This window comes from Triticum dicoccoides, chromosome 7B (assembly GCF_002162155.2).
Source record: "Triticum dicoccoides isolate Atlit2015 ecotype Zavitan chromosome 7B, WEW_v2.0, whole genome shotgun sequence".
NCBI lineage: Eukaryota > Viridiplantae > Streptophyta > Magnoliopsida > Poales > Poaceae > Triticum > Triticum dicoccoides.
The window spans coordinates 764,067,726-764,078,230 of NC_041393.1; positions in this window are offsets into that span (position 1 = coordinate 764,067,726).

Below are 10,505 nucleotides of genomic sequence, written 5' to 3' on the forward strand. Positions count from 1 at the left end.
CCTTAATTCTTCTTTGGTAGTTACAGATGCTTGCGAGAGTGGTTAATCATAAGTGGGAGGCTTGTCCAAGGAAGGACAGCACGCAAGCACCGGTCCACCCACATATCAAATTATCAAGTAACAAACGCGAATCATATGAGCATGATGAAAACTAGCTTGACAAGAATTCCCACGTGTCCTCGGGAGCGCTTTGCTTTATATAAGAGTTCGTCCAGGCTTGTCCTTTACTACAAAAAGCTGAGAATACCTTGCTGAAAATGGCTTGTCATTTCCTTGTGCTCCTCGTTGGGTTCGACACTCTTACTTATGGAAAGGATTACAATAGATCCCCTACATTTGTGGGTCGTTAGTGTTCTCGGGCTGTTACCGCCCCCACCGCCACACGCCTACAACATCGCTGTCCTGCCACCTGCCAGCACACCTATTTGGGAGCAGTACAAGCAACTCTATGCCATGCTCCACATCTCTCTATGCAGCAGAACACTGGCGGCAGCCACGAGTGGTCCCTGGACACGGGCGCCACCTCCCACGTTGCCCTTACACATATGCTCAAAACGGGAAGGCTCAACGCCTTATCTGCACCAAGAATGGTGTTCTCCATGTTCTCCTTATCCACGTCAACCTGTCTGCTCCGTCTTGGGTGGGGGCTCTTCATATTGCCACCTACATTCTGAATCGACGACCCTCTTCCTCCATCACCTTCCACATTCCATTTTGTTTCATCTACTAGGCCGTCATCCTACCTGTGATCACATGCGGGTCTTTGGGTGTCTATGCTTTTCAAACACACTTGCCACTAGTCCTCATAGACTTGCCCCGCATTCGTCCCGTTGTGTCTTCATTGGATAACCCCTTGAGCTCAAGGGTTTTCGGTGCTTTGACCTGACCACACGCAAAGTAATTATCTCCAGGCACGCCATGTTTGAGGAGCATCAGTTTCACTATCTCCGCCACCAAATCCACAAACAGGCGCCTACAAACTAGCTAGAGCTAATCCTGGCCTGGAGATGCTCCCCGAACCACACGTCCCACCTCTCTCTCTCTCTCTCTCTCTCATGTTCTTGATTTGGCATGATCTTGATGTACCGCAAGCTTTGTAAATATATAGTCAGTTCATATGGTGTTTCCCCCTCTATCTTTTTATGATGAATTGAGTCTTTCCGTTTGAGGTTTCACTATTATCGGATTGAATTCTTTGGATTTGAGAACACTAATATAAGTCTTGCATGTGGATACCCTGGTGACAATGGGGTGTTCTATTGATTCACTTGATATATGTTTTGGTATTCAACTTGCGGATTACCGTGATATTGGGGTAATCTATGCATATGGGTTGATGCACGTTTTCGTCCTACTTTCTCAAATAGAAACTTTGGGGCACTCTTTGAAGTTCTTTGTGTTGGATTTAATATTATGAATCTGAAGTTGTTTGATTGATATCATATAATTGACTGACGGATACTTGCGGTGACACTGGAGTATCTAGGTGACATTAGAGTTGATTGATGTGTATCATATGGTGTTATCTTAGTACGAACGCTAGGTCTGTTTGTGACACTTATAGGAATAGATCAATAAATTGATCAAAAGAGATAACTTTGAGGTGGTTTCGTGCCCTACAAACAATTTCATCTTATGTTCTCCACTTGATAAGAACTTTAGAGTGATTCTTTGTCGCACGTTGAGGGATTGTTATATGATTCAGTTATGTTAGCATTGCTGAGAGATTGCACTAGTGAAAGTATGAACCCTAGGCCCTGTTTCCAAGAATTGCAATACCATTTGTGCTCACTTTTGTTACTTGCTACCTTGTTGTTTTTATATTTTCATATTACAAAAACCTATATCTACTATACATACTACACTAGTATCACAATCGCTTGGCCGAACTAGTGCACCTATACAATTTACCATTGTTTTCGGTGTGTTGGGGAAACAATAGATTTCTTGTATTTGATTGCAGTGTTGTTTGAGAGAGACCATCTTCATCCTACACCTCCTATAGATTGATAAATCTTAGGTCATCCACTTGAGTGAAATTTGCTGCTATCCTATAAACTCTGCGCTTGGAGGCCCAACCGAGTCTACAAGAAGAAATGTTGTGTATTAGACATCACACTATCAATCGCAGTTGCCTTCTTAATAACATCATACTAGATAATTTATAGCGTGCGTTGCTGCGCCCATCCATTTTGGCATTATAATTTTAGGGTTAGATACAAATATATGAAGCCAAATACTCTACTCGTTAAATTATGATAACATGGCAATTAATTTTATGGGTAGCCTTATGATACAAAATTTCAAAAGTTGTACTACTATATGGAGAACTTCCTCCTGAATTGGTTTGGACCATGATGGCCTGTGTTACAGCACCTATCTATTCCCCCAAGGTAATAATATGTATTTATGCAAATATATGGTGGCATGATTGGGTGCCAATATGTTTTAGATTTATGAGGATCACCATGCAGCCCAACTGTTACGACATTACTTTGTTGGCAACATCAATGAGTACAATGCATAATCTGACATTTGAAAACACGTTACATAAGATTAATCCCATTAGATTAGCTGTGTATTCCTCAAAATATAGCTCCAACCATCATGAATGTTGTTAACAGAAATTTATACATAGTTGATCATGACATTACGTTTCTTAGTATCATATATTTCCTGAATGTTAGCATCGTTCATGCAGATAAGAGAACAATTGTTTAACTGCCTCATGAAGAATGAAACAATAGTAAGAAAAATGTCCAACATTTAAATGAATTGGTGAAACATGAGTAAACATATCTTTGGTTATAAAATGGTATGCCCTTATGACATTCTCAGTGTCATCATATTGTATCTATACTGAATCTCTTGTCGATGTCCAAGCGAGGAATACTCTTGAATCAAATGCTCCAAAAATAGAAACAATATTTGAAATAGCAACTTGGGTACTCTTAATAATGTATGATCAAGGAAATGGTTGTCTAAAGATGATATTGGAGAAACTTAGTAATTCAAGGAAATGGGGAAATAAAGATATTAACGTGAGTGCCTTATTCCACTTTCAGTAGCATTTTCCTATTAGCATGATAAATGTGAAGGTAAAAACAAAAGCCAGAAGAAGTATATATCACTATGAGTCACCAAGCATATATAAATCACATGCATTCATATATTTGACTGAAAGCCAACAATATTTCATTGGGTTCGACTTTGAGTTTCTTATGTATCAAACGATGCAAACTGGCAGAACTGTTATTGGTGACCATATGGATACAATTTTGAAATAATGTACTCATGCATTTCAAGGTTCTCTTGGAATTTCATGTCAACAATACTCATGCATTTCAAGCATATGAAGTGGCAAACTCCTCAGTATCAGTTTGGTCCTACATATTGCAATCAATATACAAAAGATGGTATATATATCATAGAATAAGAAAGAATAACCTTATATAACAAAATTGGTAGAGAAGTGACTCACAATAATTGGGTCATCTTGCTTTCATAGTACTTAGCATTAAACTGGGAACCCCTCTAGCTCTCCATTCCTGTGCCATGGTTGTATTAAATACAAACATGAGCATGTAAACAACAAAGGAACATTTCAAGGATACTACAAGGTATAGTTAAAGATAGTTTTTGTAAAAAAACACACAACCTGCAGGGATAGCAATAGGCTTGCAAAAAAAAGAGCTATAAATCACCAAAAGTTGGCAAAGCTGAACGACCAAATGAAACACATACTCCAATGCTACATTATATGGACATAGAATATAATACCGTTAAGCAATTTTCTTGGAAAGAATAATGATAAGAGGTAGCGGTACTGTCAAGCTATGGAGCCAACACCCTAACTGCAACACATTAGTCAGGATGGTCCCTAATTTTACCTCTAGCAATCCTGAATTGTTTCACAAGTGGGTTCATATACGCATTACTTTTTTCAACATTAGGCTGATCCAATACACAATTAATATCTTCATCTAGTTTACACAATCCTTTTATTTTATTCTTGATTTATGAGAAGTATCATATATGTATAGTTGGGCTATTGTCGTTTTCATCGATGTGAAGTTTAATTTGCTAAGTACATATGGGTCCATTCTACAACATTACTATTTCATTTGCTCATTTATTTATTGAATAAACCTTCTGCATACAGCAACAACAACAGCCGGTAGTGTTTTTTATGTCAATCAAAGGTTCACCCAGGAGTGGCATGATACATAGTAATATGACTTGGATACTAATCTGGCCGATTGGAGGGGCAAGAGAAACCCAACACGCAGCAGAACACAGATCGAACCCATCAATTCAGAGCAAATGCATTCAGCTGCGAGTAAACAAAACAACATCAACAATGGAACTGACGACTTTGGGTTATGGCAGACAATGGTGAAATTTTTTGTTTGCACAACAGGGATGCTTGAAGAGGTTGCTAGATGTCAAGCCAGACGGACGATGAGGACTGTGAAGAATTGCGGATGGTTGCAGCCGGGGAAGTTCGACTGGGTCGTACTAATTAGTCTGACAGATCGACGTAAGTCGGTGGATCAGCGATGACGACATAGGAGCGTGATGCTGATGATGACTGACTTCTGGTGCGTGAAAACACATGGCACATGCCTGAGGCTTATGCGGCTTCGACAAGACTATGGCGCGGGATTGATTCAAGGTGGTGTATACACGGAGCTTGAAGTCGATGAGGCGCGGGGTGCACTGCTCATCTACCATGGAGTCTTGTTGAAGGTGGAGCTGGATTGAGGGGCTACGGTGTAAGGATCTAGGGAATCGAAGCCTATTTAGCAAGGGGGAAAAGCGAGTGACATGCAGTTCGGACTGGAGCCCAATGGTCTGATGGAAGCGTGAAACTCGTCGGCGGTCGGTGATGATCGGTGGTACTCTGTAGTGGGGGTTGACTGGTGTGGGTTCGCGACACTTGACTCAACCGGGACAGCGGAGGCTCGACGTGGTAATAGCGGCGAGGCGTGCGGTATGCACGGGACATGGAGACGGGCCAGGGCTCTGGTGGTCATACATGTGGTGAGACAACTGCAAATTTGAATAGGAATGACTACAAGCAACGGTCAAATTCTTTTAAGTTTCAGATAGGTGGTCAAGGAAGAGCGGTGATGTTGAGTTCAGGTAACTCTTATGTTGGACACCCAATATGTCAGTTGTTCACTTTCACGCAGGTTAGTGGTCGGTGTGTCTGATGGCGTTGGACTGATACTCTGGAAGTTGGGAGCACAGACTAGAGTAAAGAGGAACTTAATTTTGCTCGAGCATTTTCCGTTGTCAAATAAAAGAAGGGACTACAAGTTGCAGGTGGGGTCGTATGGAGTCTTTGGAGTAGCAGTGGTGCTCATGGGATAAGCTCAATTCCAATGTACATGGAAGTTTGACGCATTGACGAATTCAAGGTGGTAAAGAATATTCGCCAAGGCGGAGTTTGTTAGAGTCGTGTTGAATATTGTGTATAAGGTAGGTTACAGTTGGACTCTGAGTAGTATTGTGTTTAGACAGGGATATGTAGTCGCTCCAAGTTGGACACTTGTATCCTAGGCCTTTCATATATAGCGAGAGTAGACACACAATGTAACCAATGCCAAGATAATAGCACGGGAACGCAGGGGACGCCAGCAGCATGTGCGGGCATCCAGGGCGACCAAGTGCGGTATTGTAGCGGTGTCACGGGGAGGAGTGCCCGTAGTCAGGCCCCGGAGATGTAGCCATATCGTTGAACCTCGTTAACAAATCTTGATGTCGTGCTCGTGTGATTGCTTGGTTCTCGGATGATCAACGGTATGCCTCGGATTTATTCTAACATAGTAATGATTGTAGTTTTGCACAGCCTGAAGGAGACGCTCACGAACATCGATAGGGAACTGGTCGTGGTCTGCAATGTTGCGCTCCACAGCCTGATTCTTATAGGATATGTCCACTAGTGTTAATAGTCCATGGGAGGAAAAAAAATTAAAAAGAAAATGAACGTAATCCGTTGTTGTACGATGGAGTAAAAATGAGGAAGGGAGACAAAAAAAAGACTTACTTCACTGGGTGGCCAGGCCAGTGAATGCTTTTACCTCAGCAGAGCTATAGCTCAGCTAGTTAGCCTAGCTGGTCCAGTCAATGCCTCATCTGGTAATGCCTCGACAGAGCTATAGCTCAGCTAGCTAGCTTAGCTGGTCCAGTCAATGTTGTCCTCGGCGATCAGGAGGTCATTACCACGATTTTTAAGCCGCTACATACGTTTCCAAGCGACCGGTGTGGTACTAATCAAAAACGTGGAACCGAGCGGTGCAGGTGCGCTCACACTTGATCGCTGGGCCCTTTCCCCCTCGGCCCAGCAGGTAAAAGAAAAAAGGAAAACTCTTTCTTTAAGCCGACTGATCTTTGCATGATTTAAGCCTCGTCCCGACCCATCCGATGAAGTCGATCACCGGCCTCTAAAACAGGCCATGTTTTCCCCATGGGATGGGCCCACCAGTACCTTATCTTTTTATGACACGAGCATGTGAGCCGCTCATCATCTCTTTCCTTCCACACAAATCGCGATCCGCCATGAGCACGGCTATAAGTGCATGGGCTGCGACGACTGCTTCCCATCCCGTCCAGTAGCCCCGTTGCAGCATCTGCGGTCGAAACCGCGTGCTGCGTCGCAGCATCCGCCATCGCTGCCTTGCACAACATTGCAGCATCTGCCATTGCCGCCGCGTGCTGCCGCTGTTGTCCAGTGTGTCGTAGCATCCGTCGTCGCCACCAAGAGTTGAATCGCAGCATTCGACGATGTTGCGATGAAGCATTGCCAAGGTGTCGGTGCTATGCTGAAGCATCGTCGGGCCTGCTGGTGTTGGGATGTCGCATCGCTGTGCTCTGCTGAAGCATAGTCGGGTCCGCCGGTGTTGGGATATTGCATCGCCGGTGCTGCAATGAAGCACCACAATGGAGCATCACCGGTGCTATGATGAAGCATTCATCGAAGCGTCGGAACATCGATGGCGCTGCAAGGGAGCCTCACTGGTTCTATGATGGAGCATCGTCGGGTCACAAGGACATCGCCGATGCCATGATGGAGCATGCGTCGGACCGACAGAACATCGACGATGCTGCAAGGGAGCATCACCGGTGCTATGATGGAGCATCATTAGGTTGTCGGGACATCGTCGGTGCCATGATGAAGCATTCGTCGGACCGCCGGAACATCAACAACGTTGCAAGGGAGCATCACCGGTGCTATGATGGAGCATCGTTAGGTCGCCGGGACATCGTCTGTGCCAAGATGAAGCATTCGCCGGACCGCCGGAACATCAACGGCGCTGCGAGCATCACCGGTGCTACGATGGAGCATCGTCAGGCTGCCGATACATCACCGGAGCTGCAACAGAGCACCGTCGAGCCGTCGGAGCATCACCGGTGCTGCGATGGAGCATAGCCGGGTGGCTGGTGCATCGACGGTGCAGAATGGAGCATCAATGATGCTTGAAAAGTTGTTCACAGTAGGGGCGTTGCTGCAACCCCAAAGCTCGTTGGCGCTGCAGCCATGGCCGATGTATGGCGTGCTCGTCGGCCGTTTTGCTGGTTGGTGACTGGCGACGTGGCTGCTACCACATGCTCTAAGCCGGCTAGCTGCTGCACTCACTAGAGTTACGTGCGTGTGGTGATGTTGCGTTGGTGGGTGGAGGCTGCGAGGAGCCATGTAGTAGTTGGGATGGAAGTCATGCCGTGGTCCAGCCATCAACGAATCCAGCGGCTTGAATCGTCCCGTATTGGCGCTAATCAACAACGGGCAAAGAGGTTTATTTTCCCGCGGCATCATCCGGATTATCTTTCCTAGTAAAGACTAATGGATTATCTTTCACTCAACTCTCTCGTTCTTTACTTTTCACTCAAAACAGTAATAATATTACTCTCTCATTCCTAAAATATGAGGCGTGTGTTGACTTTTTTTTGTCTTCATCACACAACTTTGACTATGATTTTCCACTAACATATGCCTATAAAATCTATTACATAATTAAGACAGAAGTAAAAGAAGCCATCACGTTCATCCACATAGATTAAATAATCTAGCCAATATTTTCTTATATTAACGGCTCAGATTTAAAATTCTAACATTACATACAGATATTGTCGGAAACCAACAATCAGACTGTCACGTACAAATATTCCAGGCACGTAATTGGAGTGGTTCAGATTTGACAAGACAAAAAAACAAATTTGGAAGGAGCGTTCAGATTTGACAAGAAAAGAAAAGTAATTTGGAAGGAGTCAACCGGAGAGAAAACAGCTTGCATTAGTGTACGTGCATAGGACTCTCAAAACCAAGACAAAGGACAAATCGATGCGTGGGAAATCTAGACCGGAAGCACTAGGATTCGTATTAGATGCGGCCAGCCAGCCCAACTAAAAAAATGATACGGCCGGCCATGTGACCTAACAAACCTGAAGTAATCCCGTTTGGGCATGCCATGCATGTAACTAATACCATCATTACATGAGAACCAATGCATGCGTGTATCTTTACTTACTCCTTCAAAATTTATACCTGAAGTCCAAACTATGCAAACAATATACCCCTTCTTACCAGCGTCGAAAGCCATACACGGCTGTGAGAATGAAATTGTCATGCAGTGGACTCTACAATGAACGATGAAATAAGTAATGTTTTTTACTCATATTTGTTGCTTTTTTATCGTAAGAAAATGCACTACAGAATAAAAAATGCTTAACTGATGAATTAAGAAAATATTATGTTTGTATGACCAGCTCAAGATGTCATCGAGAATTTTGAATGATTTTAAGTCATATTAATTGATTCTTCATTATACCAGCTACTACCAAGAATCATAATAGCTAGCCAGCGGGTGAGGCGTTTCGGCTTTAGAGCTCGATGGAACTCGAAATTTTTCCAAAAATCCAGAATCAATCTTTTAAGTTTTCAAAATACTAAAAATAAATACATAAGTACGTATATAAAAATTCATTTTTCGGGAAGTTAACTAATCTAGACGCATGTAAATTTTTCATTATTAAATAGGTTTTATGTGATCTATAAAAAAAAGCAAAATCATGCACTTTTATAGTGAATAGTACATATATGTGCTATAGTTACATGATTTTGTTACATTGCAAACAAGTAGTATGCGTTCATAGGTATGTTCGTATTATTAAAAAGAATTGAAACCTAAACTTTTGAATTTTGAATTTTTCAAACTTCATGTTCCATGGCCACACATACGTGCATGCATGCAGATATAAGCTTTTTTGTGGGGTATATGCATATTATTAATTTTCTAGATGGAATATATATCATGCATGTGTGTAAGATCACTTGGCTTTGAAGTAATCGCGGATTTCTTACATAGACATCAAATGAGTTGGACTTTTTGTTATAAGATACATGTGATTAATAATCAATGGTTATGTAGTGTTCTGATAGAATTTAGAACATCTAATGCTATAATAAAGGACTACAAAATGAATTTGCCCATTTCTTTCTTCTTTTTTGTGATATCTTCTAGCATATTTTTCTTTTCACTGTCCAGGCCACCCAGATAGTTTGTATGAATACATACATATAGTTTTTTTAAATGAAAAACAAAAGTTACTTAGACTTAGATGGCCGCGCCACAAACAATTAGAGCGAGAGGATATTGTCCTGAGTATTTATAAGCATCCATGGAAGGTTGACGTCCATGATATCGTGCTATCTAAAAACAATATTCACTTCAAATAGTGGTGATGCAGATAGAGGAAGATAACATAATATTTATGCATTTAATCATTGATGAAATGGCTTGGCGGGGTAGGAAGCTAATATTAGTGCCATGATTCACCTTTTGTCACGCAGGCATCAATGACTTTACCAACAATGATGCATTTACTAAAAATATCCCACCTGTAGTTTGATCATGTTTTCCGAGGTCAAGTACACACATTCCAACTAAAATATTATTTGTATTTTAAATGATCTATCATGGGGAACTGACAAACAATAGTGGAAAAGAGAAATCTAAATATTGGTACGGAATATATGTCATTGCATGGAAGAGCGCCGATTTTTATCACAGAACAATTCACAAATTATGCAGCTAAAAACATAATTCCAAATATTATCGATTTTCTGGATATGTAAGTTTTGGCCATTTTAATATAAAATAACTGCCGATGGACAAATAATGGTGGAGATGTTTTTTACTGAATAAAGTTATAGAATGGCATGATCAGAAGATTTGGATACATACATATGGTATGAGGATATATGACAGTGTGCTAATAGATAGTAGTGGAACAGATAACAATATATTGCTGCATGTAATAAATTTTTTCATTTTATTGGGAAAAATACTAAAAGAATATTTAGTACAAAGATAAATGAACATGGATGAAAAAGTGAAACTGTGAAATCTGGAGTATGGTACCAAAGCCAATGGTTTCGCATGGTGGGATACATGCACAACCATATCATTAGAAACAACTTTATCAAAAAATGTAAAAAAGTT